Below are 18539 nucleotides of genomic sequence, written 5' to 3' on the forward strand. Positions count from 1 at the left end.
TATTACTAGGGGTTTGCGCCGGGACATTTTTCAGGTTTTGTGTTTTGGTTTGGATCTCCTTCGTGTTTTGGATCTGGATTAATTTTGCCAAAACAGCCCTTGCAGGTTGTGATTTTGGTTTTGGATCTGGATTATTTGGGAAAAATCATAAAAACAGCTAAAATAACAGAATTTGGGGGTGTTTTTGTCCCTACAGCAGAGGTTCCCAAACTGTGTGCCGTGGCTACCTGGGGTACCTCGGGACACTTGCAGGGGTGCCCTGGGTTGGTGGTCCAGGACCAATTCAAATTATTCATGGTCAATATAATAGGCAAAACGAGTGCTGGTGGCTGCGAGTCATAAAATATGTGGCCAAACAGAAGCAAATCTTGTCTCTCACCACACAACCGACCCTAAGGATGACATATAAACGCGATCTACTTAATGTAATATTTCTTTCTAAATTTCTCAATAAGAAATTTTTGGCCATGGGGTGCTGTGAAAAAAATTCTGATATTCTAGGGCGCCGTGATTCAAAAAAGTTTGGAAACCACTGCCCTACAATATTATTAACATCAATAACATTAATTTCCACTCATTTGTAGTCTATCATGAACACCTCACCGCTCACATTATTGGGGGTGTTTCAGATGTGATTGTAGATGTTCTAAATTTAGAGCTAGTCCGCCCCGCATGTTTGGCTCTGCCCCCCCCCCCCACACACACACACACAGGTGCTAAAGCATTGCACGGCGGCGATGTTTTTGCTCCTGACAAGTAGCTCCCTGCCTGCGCAGCTCCTGCACACAGCCACCACGGCCTGCCCCCACACCGGTCCGGACATGCCTGTGTTGTCCTGAATGCACCCCAACATCAGCGTTCTAATGCCATTGGCATGCACCCTCGCACCCCGCGACCGCCTCTGCCTGATTGAAAGGCTGTTAGCATCTCACTGGGCTCCAGGGGTGTGCACGAGCAGTGCGGCTACTGCTCATGCGCACTCCAGCAAGGGCTTCAGACTGCGATCGCTACCACTGCAACAATCAAGTCTGAATTAAGCCCATTGTTTTTATCCAGTTTAGGCCAAAAGGTTGCATCGAGGTAGCTGGATGACTAAACTAAGCGACAGCAGAGGGCAGCAAACACATGGCAGTTAACAATATATTTTGAAATTATGTAAACATCTGTTAAAATTATTTTAAAAGTAGGATCAAGTTCTTCTGTTCCTCAAAGATATCGTCGACATGGAGAAGATTCGCTAATCATCCGTTAAAAATTATTTGCAAATTAGGATTAAGTTCTTCTGTTCCTCAAATATATAGTCGACATCAGGGTCGGACTGCCCATCTGGCACTTTTGGCAAATGCCAGAAGGGCTAGTGGGACGGTCCGGTCCACAGAGAGCCGGGAAGGCTTAGCAATATGGGGGCATGCCGTGAGTCCACGACCCCTGACTCGCAGCATGCCCCCATTTCCAGTGTCCACGCGCCCCTTGCTAGTCGCACGCGCCCCCTTTCACGTGCATGCGGGCACTGGAGCCACGGATGCCAGGGCTGGAAAGAGGCCCAAGTCCATCCCTGTTCGACATGCAGAAGATTTGCTATTCAAGTGTGGAGAGTTTAGTTATATATATTTAATTTACATTTAGTTAATTTATAATTATTATTAATAATATTAATTTTAATTTTAATGAATCACAATGTTATAATAATAAGAATTATGAAAATAGGACAATAAGTTATAACTACTGTATTGTGACCAATCCCGAGATCGGGATCGGCGGGATCCCGGGATTTGGGGCAAAAATTACCGGGATTTGAATCCCGGGATTGGAGGTTCCAGTCCTGGGATTTTGGGATTGCCCTGCATATGTGCTGTTTTATTTCTGTGGGGCAGCGTGGAGCACTTGGCTCAGATGCTGGCCGGCTGTGCGCTGTGCCGCATGACGTCAGAGGTCACTCTGCACAGCACCATGCTGGCCTGCCCCTTCAGCCATGATCGCACGGCAGTACTATGTACGTCCCCTGGTCTAGTGGCAATAAAAGTGGGCTGCAGGAGTCAGGATAGGACTCAGGAGGAGGAGGGAACCCTGCTTCTGCAGATCAGTGCAACAAAGGCCAGACATCACCAGTGAGACAGTGCTTCTCTTAGAGGAGTGAAGAGGAGGACTGGGTGAGTATAAATATGATTATGGGTATTTTATTTAATTATTCTGTGTTGGGGGGCTGGGTCAGCAGGCCTAATGTTATTTATTTTATACCTGTGGTTTTGGGGCCCCAGCTAAGCCCTAACATAACACCACTGCAATAAAATAACATTCATGGCCCAGCATAGGCCCACAGGAAAAATAATCGTTTTTATCTGTTGCTCTGTCCTGCTCGGCCATGCATAAAAATGTATATTTTAATTGGCCAACTCAATCCCGGGATCCCAGGAATCCTGGGATTGAGAGTTTTTCAATCCCAATACCCGGGATTGAAAAAACGCCCCTGGGATTGGCCTCCCTAGTTCTAACATAAGAATATGAGCTACGGACACAGCACCCTAAAATGAATGGAGCACGCTTGGATATATACTAGGAGGATACAGCACAATTATTTTTTTTTTTAAAGATGACTTTTATTTTGGGTGTCTTGACAGAACACCCCTAGATAGATGGAGCAGCTGCAGTCCCTGGATGTATACTGGGATGACACAGCACTAAATATTAATTTAAATCATATATATATATATATATATATGTGTGTGTGTGTGTGTAATTTTCAATATCATACACTGCAGGTACAGTGTTGCACTAATGAGTCAGAAATATATATTGTTTTTTATAGCACACAATGCCTTTACAGTGTCACACAAATGAGTCAGTAATATATATTATTTTTTGTATCACACGCCAACAGTTACAGTGTCACACAAATGAGTCAGAAATATATATTTTTACATACTGCGGTTTAGCTTCACTGACTGTGTTGCACAAATGAGTAAGAAAAATGTATTAGTTTTTTTTATATCACACACCAGCAGTTACAGTGTTGCACAAATGAGTCAGAAATATATATTTTTACACACTACAGTTTAGCCTCACCAATAGTGAAGGTAAGTTCACTGACATCTGAAAGCATGACATTGTCTATTTAGCAGATCCATAGCACCAGGTTGGCACCCATGGGTACTATGAATCCGCTATATAGACGATGTCATGTTTATTTGGAGGAGTAACAGGTCTTCTTTAAGTACCCTTTGTGACCATTTGAATGCCAGCGATAAGAATATTGAACTTCCCTTTCAGATAAGTGATTTTAGACCTTACAATTTATGTTGGCAAGTGTCAAATTTGCACCAACAAAATTGTGAAACCTACTGACTGCAATTCATATATAGGCCTGGATAGCAATCATCATTGGAACTGGATTCGGAGTATTCTGTATAGCCAATTCCAAAGGTTACGTCATAACTGTACAGACCTGGAGATATTTGATTTACAAGCAAAAGATATGAAAAATCAATTTGAAAATAAGGGCTATAGTATACAGATAGATGGTACAATCAATAAGTGTAGACAAATGGATAGAATTTCCATCCTGAAAGGTCATAATAAGGAAACAACTAAAGAGGACAGAAAAATAGCCCTTATTACACGTTACACCAATCAACATAAAGATATTGAACAGATAATTAACAAACATTGGGATGTGCTTTATGCAGATCCGACCCTGATAGAATATATTCCAAAGAAACCACTATTTGTATATAGAAAGTCAGACAATCTAAAGGATTTAATGGGCAGTAGTGCTTTAAGAACATCTGGAATGAAGAATTCTATCCACACACAAAGTTTTCAGAGGTGTGGTAGTTGCTTGATGTGTAAGACCTGTAAAACAGACAGAAAGATTATGCAATACGCATCTAATAGTAACAATAGGGTAGGTAAGATTACCAATTTTATCATCTGTCACAGTAAATATGCAGTATATTTATTACAATGTAATTGTAGCAAACAATATATTGGCAGGACATTACGAGCATTAAAAGACAGGCTGGCAGAACATGTCAGTAATATTAAAAAGGATACGCCAACCATAATGTGTCACAACATTTTAAAGAGAAACATGATTGTGACCCTAACTGTATCAAGTTTTTCTGTGGTATTAAAAAAGTGACAGACAAGTGGAGGACTAATGATACAGAGGCGTGTATTGCTAAGCTAGAAATGAAGACTATTTTTGAATTAAAAACCCTTGTCCCAGATGGTCTAAATAAGAAGTCTGAGACTAAATGGTTTTTATGAGTGGTGAAATAAATATACTAATTATGTGTCTCCTTTTCCCCCTCTCTTCTTTTCTGTTTGGGGTGGATGGTATTAATGAACAACTATGTATTTAAGCATTTGTTTCTTTTTTTTTTTCAAATGTGTTTATTAAGAAATTTCACACACACTACAGTATATCAGTAATGAAGGTACATAATACCACAGATTACCACTGCATCAACAGAATACATAATAGACAATAAAGATACAGAAACAACCTAACAAGTACAAAAATGAGCCTTGACAGTTGTAGTAAGAATATAAAAGGAGCAGTACAGATAAGACTATACAACTGACTAGAAAGGCGGAGAACCCCATGTACTATAAGCAGTTCCATATTATACCATGTAGTGAGTCTGACCACTTTACGTATGAGATCCCTAGTGGGTAATGAAAGGGTAACAATATATGGCAGCTATATAGCGAAAAATAGAATCTATTTTTGATCCATGAATTATGTGTAATACTAATTTGTTTTTAATATAAAGAGATGTCTAGACGGGTGTCTGAAATATGAAACACCCGTTAATAATCAGATTAAGAAAATGTGATATATTTAGTGTAATATATTTATGATAATATTGTTCTTAATTTTATATCTCGATCATGTATAAATTTTGATGTTGTATGAGTATTTTTTACAGATTAAATGAATAAGTAGTATTATAATGTTTGTCTATATTGAAGCGGTGAATGCTGAGTTAGATGAATGAATGGGTTACACCTGATGGAAGGTATGGATTACCACTGACCAGTCATGAAAAGGAAGCCAGTATATAGAGACTACCCGAATATACAGCCAAAACATCTTGACAAAGAAGGTTTACCTCTGAAAGGCGTGGATGCAACAGACGGGAGCGTGCTGAGAAGATCACCGACCCTAAAGCCTGAGGCTGTTGCTGGGTCAGCTGTCTGAAACTACCCGGGATTGTTTCAGATTTAGGGGGTAATTCAGAGTTGATTGCAGCAGCAAGTTTGTTAGCAGTTGGGCAAAACCATGTGTACTGCAGGTGGGGCAGATATAACATTTGCAGAGAGAGTTAGAATTGGGTGGGTTATTTTGTTTCTGTGCAGGGTAAATACTGGCTGCTTTATTTTTACACTGCAGTTTACATTTCAGTTTGAACACACCACACCCAAATCTAACTCTCTCTGCACGTTATATCTGCTCCCCCCCCTGCAGTGCACATGGTTTTGCCCAATTGCTAACAATTTTGCTGCTGCGATCAGATCTGAATGACTCCCTTAGTGCACAGTCTCGTTACTCTGAGGGTACGAATGAGCGCTCATATCCTGTATAACCATTGTCATAATCCTGTTCCGCTATTTGTTATTAATAGATTTTAAAACATTTTAGAAAAAAAGTTTTACGAATACTTGAGATACTATTGTTCATCCTCTCCCATGTATATATGCACCTGAGGCAATTCTACTGATGGGACGTTAGAGGGTGGAGTTGAAGTGTTGCAGAGGCTATAATCATCTTAAAATAAACCTTTCAGGGAACGTCGCAAGTTAAATGTAAGTGTCCTTCCAAAAGATAAGTTATTTGGTGTGGCTATCGACTGAGGAAAACCTTATACCGAAGAGATATATGGTGTATTGGTGGACATTGATTTCAGTACTCACCTATAGGATCCAGCGCTGTGGGCTCATTGCTTTTCTTTTCATATGTGCTAATCAATGTGGGTGTACACCTGCAGTGAGACACGTTGCAGGCTCCTAGGGCAGGGAGAAACAGTTTTCTTTTATTTTTGTATTAATGCTGTGTATTAGGCTTTTATTATTAACATTTGCAGCGTTGTTTGGTTGCATACCTATAAATCAGTGGGCGCTATACGATTAAAAAAAAATAGTGATTCATGTAGATTAACAACCCACTTAATGGCAGCCTTCACTATGAGGATCTGGACATCTATAAAATGTTTAAAACTGAACAAAAGACAAATACTGGTGAAGGCGCACTCAGAAAAGTAATTTGGCTGCTGGTTTAATACGTTTCAAACCTTTTTTAACTTATTTAAATAATATTCATATCAATAAAATACTCAATAAAATATAATAGAAAATATGGTGCTTCCCTGGTGCTTCCATTTGGCGGCCCGCTATCTCTGCCGAATCCAGTCTCCTACCTCACTTGTCTGGCCCCTCGGTGCTCCTGCCGCTGCTAGTGGTGGTCCGGGCTTGTGCTGCTGAAAAAGTCAGATTTGTTTCTAATAAATATTTAAAATGCCAGCATTAATATATGCAGCGGACGCCAGGCGCATCTTATTACCATATACGATAAAAGTGCGCTGTTTGTCACAAACACTACATCCATTAAGAGAAAACAAGTACACGCACACATTTGTCTGAGTTCCAAAGCTCATTGATGTATATATTTGTTATAAAAAGGATATGTATACAATATATCACATGTACAGTATATATATATGGTTACAAAGTACATTTTCATAGGAAGCAATTGTTACAAAAGAATTCATACAGTCATGGCCAGCATACAATTACCATCTCCCTCAATGCACACTCTGCTCCATGTCTCTCTCTCTCTCCATCCTCACAGCAGCAGAGTATCGGCAAAACATAAATTCTTGTCTCTGGGATCAGCTATACACTGTGTATGTTGTGGGATAACATGTCTTCCACTATTGGTCCCGGGGAGGGAACTTTCTCATTCATAATGAGTCATTGGTCAGTTCATATGCAAGCCTTGAAGATGACACCATAGGGGCTGGACTGTGGTTTCCTGGCCAAACATGCTGTCTTTTGGAATGTTCTTTGTTGTCATTAGAATTGTGGCTTTATATTCCTACATTTGATCATAACTACTCATTGCAATGTGCTACAATCTAACCACCGGTATCAAATCAATCCACTCATTAATCTGATTACTTTGACACCAAGCACGACATGTCCATCTTGCTCCGCTCCAACAATACACATACATGACGTTATACTCCATTATATAATTTAAAACCGTATAATGTCTAGTGCTTGATATGTTTAATGTATGTGCTGTATGAAATATGTGTTGAATATATCTTTGCGGCATGTCTGTGTGAGTGTGTATGTTACCATATATTGCTGTGTACGCTGTGCATATTTGCAAGCATAGCAACTCATAATGTGTGGAGTTTGGATGTTTTCTCTGTAATATTTTTGACTTCGACAGTCCACCCTTTGGCAGTAAACAATAACTGCCATAAATTATTAACAGAAGAAAAATATTTCAAACACATAATCAGTGACCTAGACACACGTATGTATTCATTTTGCAAATCAGACATTTGACTGTATTTGGGGAAGACAGGGAGAAGGATGAGACATCCTCTATATGCACTCAGCAGTCACGGGACCACTGGTTGGGTGTGGGACAACATTCAACCTATAGAGTATGCTGGGACAGTGCTATGGCCTATAATGTCTGATTTGAATGAACGTTTCACACATACATGTTCCTACGTCTTTGTACACTGATGTTCGGATTCGATAGAGGTTCTGCTGGGTAGAGGGAGAAAACACAAATCGTGAAAGAGATATAACATTTTCATGGTATATTTTCCCATCACTCTCTGAACATTGTTTCCATTTCTGGAACGTATGCTAGGTCTGTTTCATCATTGAACAAGGGTTATTAGTAGTGTCCTTCCTAGATAACATAAACCATCGGAGTTCAGGAAGAGCCACTCATAAACCTTTCTTCCACATATATTAATGAGCTCTTTATCTGCTATGTGTGAATAGCCATTGTCTGATTGTTCCTGATTACCTCCTGATTTCCTGAAATTGGTGAGATTTAAACATACCAGGGATTTATCAATGGTACTGGTGGATCTTAAGACTAGGGGGTCTAGTTATATTATATTCCTTGTCCACCCCCCCCCCCCTCTTTCCGTGTAATTCAAGTACCTCAGCTAACTCTAAAGGATATGGCACTAATCCTGCATTATTTGGTCTTAGTTGTACCTGTGAGCACATCCAACATTCCGTTTGGTTTAAGACCTTACCCGCTAGTGAGTGGTAATCACTCAATGGATGTCTGTCAAATGCTGCCTCATTGCTAGACTGGCATCTCTGGATGCACTCATCTTCAATTATGGGGTCACAATAACTACAAAATACAGTATTCCTCAGACAATAGTCTATCACGTTACCTCCGAACTCCGTAACTACTAGACGTTTGATTTTCTATGGCTTTAACAAAGTGATAGGCTGATCCTGGGATCCTATAAAGATATCACTCCTTTCTCCAGAACCAGTTCCAGTCCCACACTCGACTCCTCATGAAAAACCTCACAAAAATAGAATGTCCTGAAAAAAATGTTTGTCAGCGAGAAAAAGAAAGAAAGAACAAAACAAATCTTGTCCATAGCAAATCCAATACAACGACTGGTCATTCTGTAATCTTTTAGTACGCTTAGGTATGGTTCAACAGTGCCGCCTCTCAGTCTTCACGGAACAGACTCTCTGGTGATACTTCTGCGATCTCACTCCATTTACGAGTTCCTTCCGGACTACCGACATTCCTGCGATGGGAATCGTGGACCCAAGTCTCTCTCTTGGCTACTTTCACTGGGATAGTGCTGTCAACAAAACTTGGTATGGTCCTTCCCACCTGTCTATTAGGCAACCTGAGCGCAAGAACAATCACACAGTCTCTTGGTTCAGAATCAAGACAGTTAGTAGTTGGCATATCAGGAATCAACAGTTTTAAGTTCTTGTGTCAAGTTCTCAAATGCTGGCTCATCTCGATAAGGTACTGTACTGTCACCTCATTGGTGTATTGATCATTGTGCGGATCAATCATGACATGAGGTTGTCTTCCAAAAAAAATAAAAATTTCGAAGAGGGTGATTCATTAAGCGAGGATCTGGGAGCGATTCCGACGCTACATAACACTAGTGGCAGTGTCTATGACCACAATAGTCCAGTTTCAAGCTATCACTTTGCTCCTACTCCTAGGGGTACCATATCTACACACAAATTTCTGCACAATTTTCTTTGCGGTAAACACAGCAGTACTTGTGGAGGCAGGAAATGCCTCTACCCAGTTGGAGATAACATCAGTGCACACCAATACATAACAATAATTCCTAAAGGGTGTTAACTGTACGAAGTCGATTTGTATTACCTGAAAAAGTCCGTCTGCAGGAGGGATATGGGATGGCTCTGTTAGTACTACCTTACCAAATGTTCTTCCTCATGCAAGTAAGACAGGTCATTGCTTTCCTGCTTGCCTGAGAAGAGAACCCTGGTACACACCAGTATGCTCTTACCAATTTGCACATACCTTCCTTACCCTAGGTGAGTCAGACCATGTGCCGCCTCAGCTAGGCCTGGGAGATAAGTCCTGGGGGCCACTGGCTTACCTTGTCCATCTCTCCAGAGTCCTGAGGACTCCTAACCATACCCCTTCGCCTTCCAGACCTCCTTTTCCTGTAGGGAACATAAATTTGCATCTTAATTTAATTGTTGTGTGTTTGCAATGTAGAGTACCATGAGCATCTCTCAAAAAAAGAAAAAGAAAAACACCTATAGAGGAGAAAAAGAAGAAGAAAATACCAGGTCTGTGTTCGCCAATGGGCTGTCACTTATGTCTGGTCTCGTAGCAAAGGTCTGATTCAGATATTCCATACCATCATGCATATCAATGTCTATACAAAATTTCTCTTCACCAGTATTCTCATCCTCCACCCTTTGTGCATGACAAGGCACACTGCAGTAATATACTGGTGCCATCGTGCTGATGAGACATACCGGGTTCAGGCACAACTTTGAAGGACCAATACGGCATGTGGTGTATGAACTGTCAAATCATGTACCAGTACTACGTCCCAGGTATTTGACCCTTGTCCTACACAATTGTAGTTTATCCCTTGATACCTGGTGTCCTGTATGGAAGAGATGAAACAGAAACTGCTTCGTATCTGCCAGGGACGACTCAAATGAATCAGAGCACAACAACAAGTCATCAACATATTGTATCAGCACCGACCCACTCTCAGGCTGAAAGGACTGTAAACAGTCATGCAGTGCTTGGGAGACAACAATCAGGCTGTCACTCGTAATCTTGGGAGAGTCAGGTCCATGTATTGTACCACCCTGTGTGAACGCAAGGATGAAGAGGAAAACTGTGAAGAAAAACAGAATAGAGGTTGGTGACAGATAAGTTTGTAGAGGTGGAGAGGATCTTATTAAAATGACAACTGGATTTGGCTCTATGGGGAATTGATTAACTACTTGGTCTACCCTTCCTTAAAGCTTGTGCATGCTGTGTCACTACTGGGACTACGTCAGCCATCAATCCAGTGTCCTGTCCATCCTAAATTCATAGGGAACCCGGTATCTTGTGAGATAATTTCCTCTACCTGTGATGGACATGAATCTAACAGTGGAATGCAATATAGTCTTTGAGGGTATCTAACATACCTTGTACTTCCTGAGCGGGAGTACAATATATGTATTTCACATTTAACAAAATCTTTGTCGATTAAGTTAGTCAGGGGCCACGGCTGCTAGAAAAAAACAGAAAGAGTTTAGCATCATAGAGGCCCAATCATAACTTCAGCAGGTTTTGTCAAAGGGTAATGTTGCACTTCTTTCATTCCTCCAATTTGCCGAATTAGTGTTTACCAGTGGTCTTATCCAGATGGAGAATTTTCTAGTACTGCAAAAGAAAAGAAAAACAACAAGCTTCTAGGTCATGCAAAGTATTAATTCAATCCTTCTCATCCCGTATTAAGGGTCTGTACATGGTCCAACAAACATTTCCGAGCTCATCTAGACCAGGGGCATTTCTAGAAATGAATACTTCTTATGTGGTAACAAAAAGAAATACCCGGGGGTTACCCTATCTCTGTCCGCTTTCCTACTGGAAAATACTAATGTGCGGACAAGATATTCTCCATTTATGACGTTACTTTCTTGATTTTTATTTTATTTTTGTGTTTTACTATATATGTTCTTGAATGACTCCATACTTACCAGTTCCACTGGTCTCAGCCACTTCCCCTGTAGGCTACTGCTGCTCTTTTACCGGTTGGATACTCCTCAGAGTGTATGAGAAAATGTCTGAAACCAGTCAGGTCGCCTTCTCCTCCTAAATAAAACTTTGACATTCATTAGTACATGTATAGGTTACATTCATATTTTTCATATTTTTATTTTTATTATTTTCTATAGGTTGTATGCTGGCTGTAACTGCTTCCACATCTACATATGGCGGTGTACTTGCTTTCTTTTTAATTATTTATTGTTGCTACAAGTTCAAACAGTTCTTGTTTTCGTTCTTATAAGATTTTGATTAAACATATTTGTTTTCATATTACCTGCTATACCTCAGGATCAAACCCACCAACTCTAGGAAATGATGCCCTATCATCCATTGTCATACATACACATTCGTCACAAAAAGCCTCTCCATGTGGACCATACTTCCCACACATTATCAACCTTGCAGACCCTCTTGGCCCCAACTCTCCAGCCTGAACCCTGGCTGCCGAACGTCTCTAGCTTGTGCACTTGGCTCCCATTGTGGGCCTTTTATACACAATCCCCAAATGAACATTATGAGCAGATGGTGAAAGTTCTTACCGAGCGCTTTCACTCGCTCCTGCCCCCGCTGGCCTATACTATGACCCACTCCAACAGTGGAAAACCCGATGTACCCAACCTTAGGCTCCTACCAAACCCTTCAGCACCGTAATTTCTTTCAGTGGAGGTTCTGTTGAAATATTTTCCTGAGAGAGCCAGCAAAAAATTCCTTTTCTGTATCTATCCACTGGAATTTTTGTAGGATGAGAAAAAACTTATCGATCACCCTTTCCAGTGAATGTCCACCAGGGAGATTTCCTGAGCTCACACAGTACTCAGCGAAAAATCCCTTTGTTTACACAAATCACGTCTGCGTATGCTTTACAAAGCGCATATGACACAACTGCGCAAAATAACGCAAATGGTATAACGTTGTGCCGCGTATAACACACAGACGCATGGACTATAGATACTTGTTATCTATATGCCCTACGATCATGGGAGTCGAATTCACGAGCTGCGCTCCTCAGCCGGAGCGTAACACAAAAACCTTAAACTTCAATACTTCACAATCTATTTATCACGCTCCTTTGCACATTTTAAATCACACACTACGTGCTTCAATACCTGATTAATATGCGAGGTTGCGACCCTTCCACGCCGCGAGCCTCTACTAACTCAGCGTCTCCACGGGGGTTCCCGATTTCCGGGGTTCAATACATCCACTCCTACCTTCCATTCACACAAATACACAGTGTTTTTCTGTACAGAAAAATATCACTCCCTTTGATTGATAGCTTGCCTCAGAGGTATTACACTTTAAACAAAATATTATATTAATCTGCTTTCAAAATCGGATAGCTACTTGCTATTGTATTACTACAAATGTTTTCTATCCCGCCTTTAAATTTATTCCTATTGTGTGGTTATACTTGCGCTCACTACTTCACGCAACCTTGCGTGCTTACGCAACTGTGAGTTCCCGTGCTACGTGCGCGTTCCCGTACGCTTACCACACGTACCATGCCACGTGTACACCATGCGTTCGCAACTGACGACACCACACTTATGACGATCAATGTGAGCAATATGCTACTGCTCACTACACAATACACTTTGGTTCCTTACACCCGCCGGAACTCGCCCACAAGGGTAATCCTCCTTTTAGTGTTTACCTTAATTATTAGGCCGGAACTGTGTCTTGTGTTATTTATAATTACTCCTTAACAAACTATATCAAATATATAACAAATAAACATATCCGATTTTATGCAAATCTATAATGACTATTAACTATAATTTAAATGCTATGATTCAGATTGAATAGCTATCTTGCAGAACATACGATGATATAAATACCCATATTATATAATAATATAATATATGTAATATATACTGCACTTCTATGTAACTCCTTCACCCAGCATATGTATTCGTAAACACATTCTGAATGAATACAGTTTCTCTCAGAGTCTCTATTTTGCACATCAAAGATGTTTGCCTGGCTGTACTAGTGGTTAAACAAGTTAATTAACATTTCAATGCCTATCTTTTAGCAAACAGAGAGTTAACTAAATCCTGGAAAGAAAAAAAAAAGACTTTTTTTTTTTAAATCTGTGTGTAATTTCTTACACCAAGCCAAGCATTTATCTCACCATTTCTCTCTCACTAGGCCCAATTGAAACTATTTGTAATTGACTATGGCATGGGTTTGTTAAATTCATTGGTAGCTTATAAATGGTGTTGGATTTGTACATATATGTTGTTTCTTTATGACAAAGGAAACTGATTGTTTTAACCAGACTGAAAGTCAGCTATTTAGCTAAGTTGGATAAAGTGACCTTCCTAAAATGGCCACTGCTCCTCCCCTTTATTCACAAGCCATGTGTCTAGGCCAAAATGGAGGACACCATGTGGCTAGCTCTTTTGTCACAAAGAAATCACAAACTATACAAGCACCAGAAGTTACATTAGGCCTGGGTTTAAAAGTATGCAAATTTGCCTCAGCATGCTAACACAGCTATATTATACCTATGCACCAACTTTTAAATGCTCTTTTAAATTTACTTAACAGATAAACAATTCAATCTGAATCAAACACAATATGACTTATTTGAACTTCGTTTTGCAACAATAAAAATACTCTGTAGAATTTTAAATATTGTGAGAAATATATTGTCCCTTGAATTTCATATCAGCGCCTTACTGATAACACAAAAAACAAACGGATGTGATTCAGCAGCATCAAGATGCGTCCATCGTTAGCTGGTAGACCACAGCCGCGTCTGTACAGTGAAATAATTAAGAATGTGATATCCTGGCTGTGAGCCCCCATCTGAAAAAGTCAGATTTGTTTCTAATAAATATTTAAAATGCCAGTGTTAATATATGCAGTGGACGCCAGGCACATCTTATTACCATATACGATAAAAGTGCGCTGTACTTTGCAAACACTACATCCCTAAAGAGAAAACAAGTACACGCACACTTTTGTCTGAGTTCCAAAGCTCACTGATGTATATATTTGTTATTAAAAGGATATGTATACAATATATCACATGTACAGTATATATATGGTTACAAAGTACATTTTCATAGGAAGCAATTGTTACAAAAGAATTCATACAGTCACGGCCAGCATACAATTACCATCTCCCTCAATGCACACTCCGTTCCATGTCTCTCTCTCTCTCTCTCTCTCTCTCTCTCTCTCTCCATCCTCACAGCAGCAGAGTATCGGCAAAACAGAAATTCTTGTCTCTGGGATCAGCTATACACTGTGTATGTTGGGGGATAACATGTCTTCCGCTATTGGTCAAGGGGAGGGAACTTTCTAATTCATAATGAGTCATTGGTCAGTTCATATGACACCATAGGGCCTGGCCTCTGGTTTCTTGGCCACACATGCTGTCTTTTGGAATGTTCTTTGTTGTCATTAGAATTGTGGCTTTATATTCCTACATTTGATCATAACTACTCATTGCAATGTGCTACAATCTAACCACAGGTATCAAATCATTACACTCATTAATCTGATTACTTTGACACCAAGCACGACATGTCCATCTTGCTCCGCTCCAACAATACACATACATGACGTTATACTCCATTATATAATTTAAAACCGTATAATGACTAGTGCTTGATATGTTTAATTTATGTGCTTTATGAAATATGTGTTGAATATATTGGTGGCATGTCTGTGTGAGTGCGTATGTTACCATATATTGCTGTGTACGCTGTGCGTATTTGCAAGCATAGCCATTCATAATGTGTGGAGTTTGGATGTTTTCTCTATGTAATATTTTTGACTTCGACACTGCTGAGCCGGGAGACGCGCGCAGCGTCTCTGCAGGTTGTGGCCTATCCGGATATTGGAAGCCACGACTTCCCTTAGCTACTGGACCTCGCCGACACCACTTATCTGGCGCGGTGCTCTGTAAAATGGCACCACAGCCTTATTACCTGCCGCACGGAACCCAAATCCCTGCAGGAGCACTGATGCCCCCCGGGATTACCCATATTAAGAGCTCCCAGCCAGGCTGCTACTGGCGATGGATGCCCAGCTGCTGCACTCCCTGGTGAGGACCCTGCATCCCCTCAAAACACATGCCACACTCTTCCTCCTGTCAGGGATTGCCTGTGGAGTGGCCCCTGTTTGTGTCTCCTGCCAGCCACTGCAACTGAACCTGGTGTGTGGCTCCCCTTCATACAGTGCCGTGGGCTTCTGGTGGTTACCAGAACAGAGGAAGCCACCATCTTAACACATAGGGGGACCATTCCCATTACACCCAGGACTCTCCTGAACTGGTGCCTCTAACAAAGTGCTCTCCCCTCCTTTGGATGCCTGGGTGCTCTCCTTTACATCTTTACTGGGCCTGGGCTGCCTTTGACATCTCCCTGGCTCCTACTGTCCTGCTCCTATTGTCACCTCTCCCAGACACACTGTGAGTACAGCCCCTTCGTGGGGTAGATGTTACCTGGATTCCGCTATCCTGATCCAGCCTAGTCCTGACTCAGCTGCTCCTGGAACTTATAGGGCCCTGTTTGCACTGCTTCCACGTAGCTGCTGCCTTTTGTTTCTACTATCTCCCATGCTGCTGTGGAGGTTATGACTGCATGCCCTGGAGATCATAGCACCTCCCTGACCCCTGTCCTGGGCCACTTTTCTGTAATGGGTTGACTGTCCCATCTATGCCTCACTGACAGGCTCAGGGTCCTGCCCTCCAGTGGTTTCTCTTTTTTGGCTTTCTGGTTTTTATTTTGAGGCTACCCACCACTTGCATCTGCCTGATTATTTGTGTACCTGTCTCTCGCAAGGAGTCTTACCATGAGTAAATCCAACACCGCCGCTAAGACTCGACCGAGAGGTGACATCTCCCAACACTTTTCTAAAAATGATAAAACCGACAGTCTCTATTACAAGATCCTCCCTTGCCTCGCTCTTCGCAGCTGGATAAGAACGATCCGCCTCCTTCACCTGTCCCTGCTAGTAGGGAAGACACTATGGCCCTGCGGTCACTTATAATGGATTTCAAAGATTCTCTAGAGTCCAAGTTGGACAAGGTGGTCACCTCTATTAGATCAGACTTATCCTCATTGTCTTCCAGGGCCTCAAAACTAGAATCCCATCAGGACACTCTCCAAAAAGTGCAGAACGAGGCCTCCAGAGACATTGACCATATTATTCAGGATTTATCTGATTTACGCACTAAAAATGAGGACTTGGAGAAACGGAAAAGGAGACATAACCTCCGCATACAGAATGTCCCGGAGTCCGTTTCTCCACAAGACCTGGAGCCCTATCTGCATAAACTGTTCTCCTTTATTGTACCGGATCTTGGAACTCGGGAATTGCCTTTGGAAAGAGCGCATAGGGCTTTACGACCCAAATCGTACGATGGTGAACCTCCGAGATGTCATCCTGCGTTTTCTCAGCTTTAAAGACAAGGAACTGAGTCTTAACCCTACTAGAGGTAAATCACATATTCTCTTTGAAAATGTCAGGCTGCAACTCTATCAAGATCTGGCCCCCATCACGATACACAAATGAAGGGAGCTTAGAGACTTGACTACTGCTCTTCGCACGCATGGGATCCGCTACTGCTTGGCTTTCCCTTTAAGCTACTTGTTGATCTTCATGGAAAAATGATTGTTATCAGAGACCTGAGAGAAGGCAAAGACCTCCTGATGCATTTGGAAGACTCGGGCCCCGTGTCTACTCCAGCTTCTGCCTCTTCAAAGGACTAACTCAGGGGAAACAGAGTTGGAAAAAGATTTGGGGGTATTCATTGATAATAGGCTTAATAACCGTACACAATGTCAAAACGCAGTAAAGAAGGCAAGTAAGGTGCTAGCGTGCATAAAAAGGGGAACTGAGACAAGGGACTCGGATGTAATCATGCCGCTGTATAAGACATTGGTACGTCCGCACCTGGACTATTGTGTTCAGTTTTGGGCACCATTGTATAAAAAAGACATCAGTGAACTCGAAAGTGTTCAAAGGCGAGCTACTAAATTAATTAAAGGCCTAGAAGGACTGGACTATAAGAAAAGACTTACTAGGCTGAATATGTATACACTAGAAAAGAGGCGCCTAAGAGGAGATATTATTAATATCTTCAAATATGTAAAGGGACATCACAAAGAGTTTTCAGAGGAATTATTTATTAAAAGAACACAGTTTAGGACACGTGAATGAAAAAGCTATCCAAGGTTATAATACTTAAAATATCAACGTGGTTAATCCGGGGGTAACATGAGTTATAGTAGCTAACTAGTCATAAAACATTATTTAGCAAGTATGGAGAATCATCACAACTTAAAACAGGTTGAACAGTATGGGCAATTTGCCTCTATTCAACCTCAAATACTATGTTACTATATGCTTTGCTTTCGTCTCAAGACTTTGTTCCAGATGCTGCAAGTATATGCAACGTTGTTCTGTTTCAATGTTTGGGTAGATTTTGTTTAGTGCTGGTTTTCACCTGATGTATATGATGATTTATTTCTCATTTTCTTCAAGGTGTCCTAGCCCTCCCCACTAGGTTTACCCCTTAGACTTTATGATATTTGCCTAGAGTTCACTATTTATGAATACTACTGCCTATTTGAATTCTAACATATATCACGCTTTATCGCATAGGAATATCTTCTCGGTGCCTTGGATGTGCTGGGGACTTTTTATATTTCCCATATGGAAATCCTGGTTGGTTAGACTGTTCCCACTGGGGATTGGTCATCCAGACTACTCCAGGGCACCCCAACACGATTTATGGTACCTCCCTACCCTTATTAATACCGTTGTTGCATGCAAGTTATTCTTAATGTTTTTCTACCTAGATTTCATATGTTTCTAGTTCCTATTTTTATTGTTTTTTTCCTGCATATTTCATTGTAGAATTTCAGTATTTTTGTATTTCTGTGGCCTCCACTTTTTGGCCTTTACTTATATCTTTTTGTTTGCAGAACCACTGGAGGGTCTAGACCAGTGATTTTCAACCTTTTTAAACTCGTGGCACACTGATCAAGATTTTAAAATTGCCAAGGCACACCATCAGTTTTTTTTAAAATCAAATATAATATATAATAACAAATATCAACATATATTGGCCCACACTGTAATAAAACTAATGCTTTCACCCTCACAGTAATAAAATACATTGTCGTCCACTGTAATAAAGCACATTGCCCCCCACAGTAATAAAGTACATTGGCCC

The sequence above is a fragment of the Pseudophryne corroboree genome, chromosome 2 (genome assembly GCF_028390025.1).
Source record: "Pseudophryne corroboree isolate aPseCor3 chromosome 2, aPseCor3.hap2, whole genome shotgun sequence".
NCBI classification, from domain to species: Eukaryota; Metazoa; Chordata; class Amphibia; order Anura; family Myobatrachidae; genus Pseudophryne; species Pseudophryne corroboree.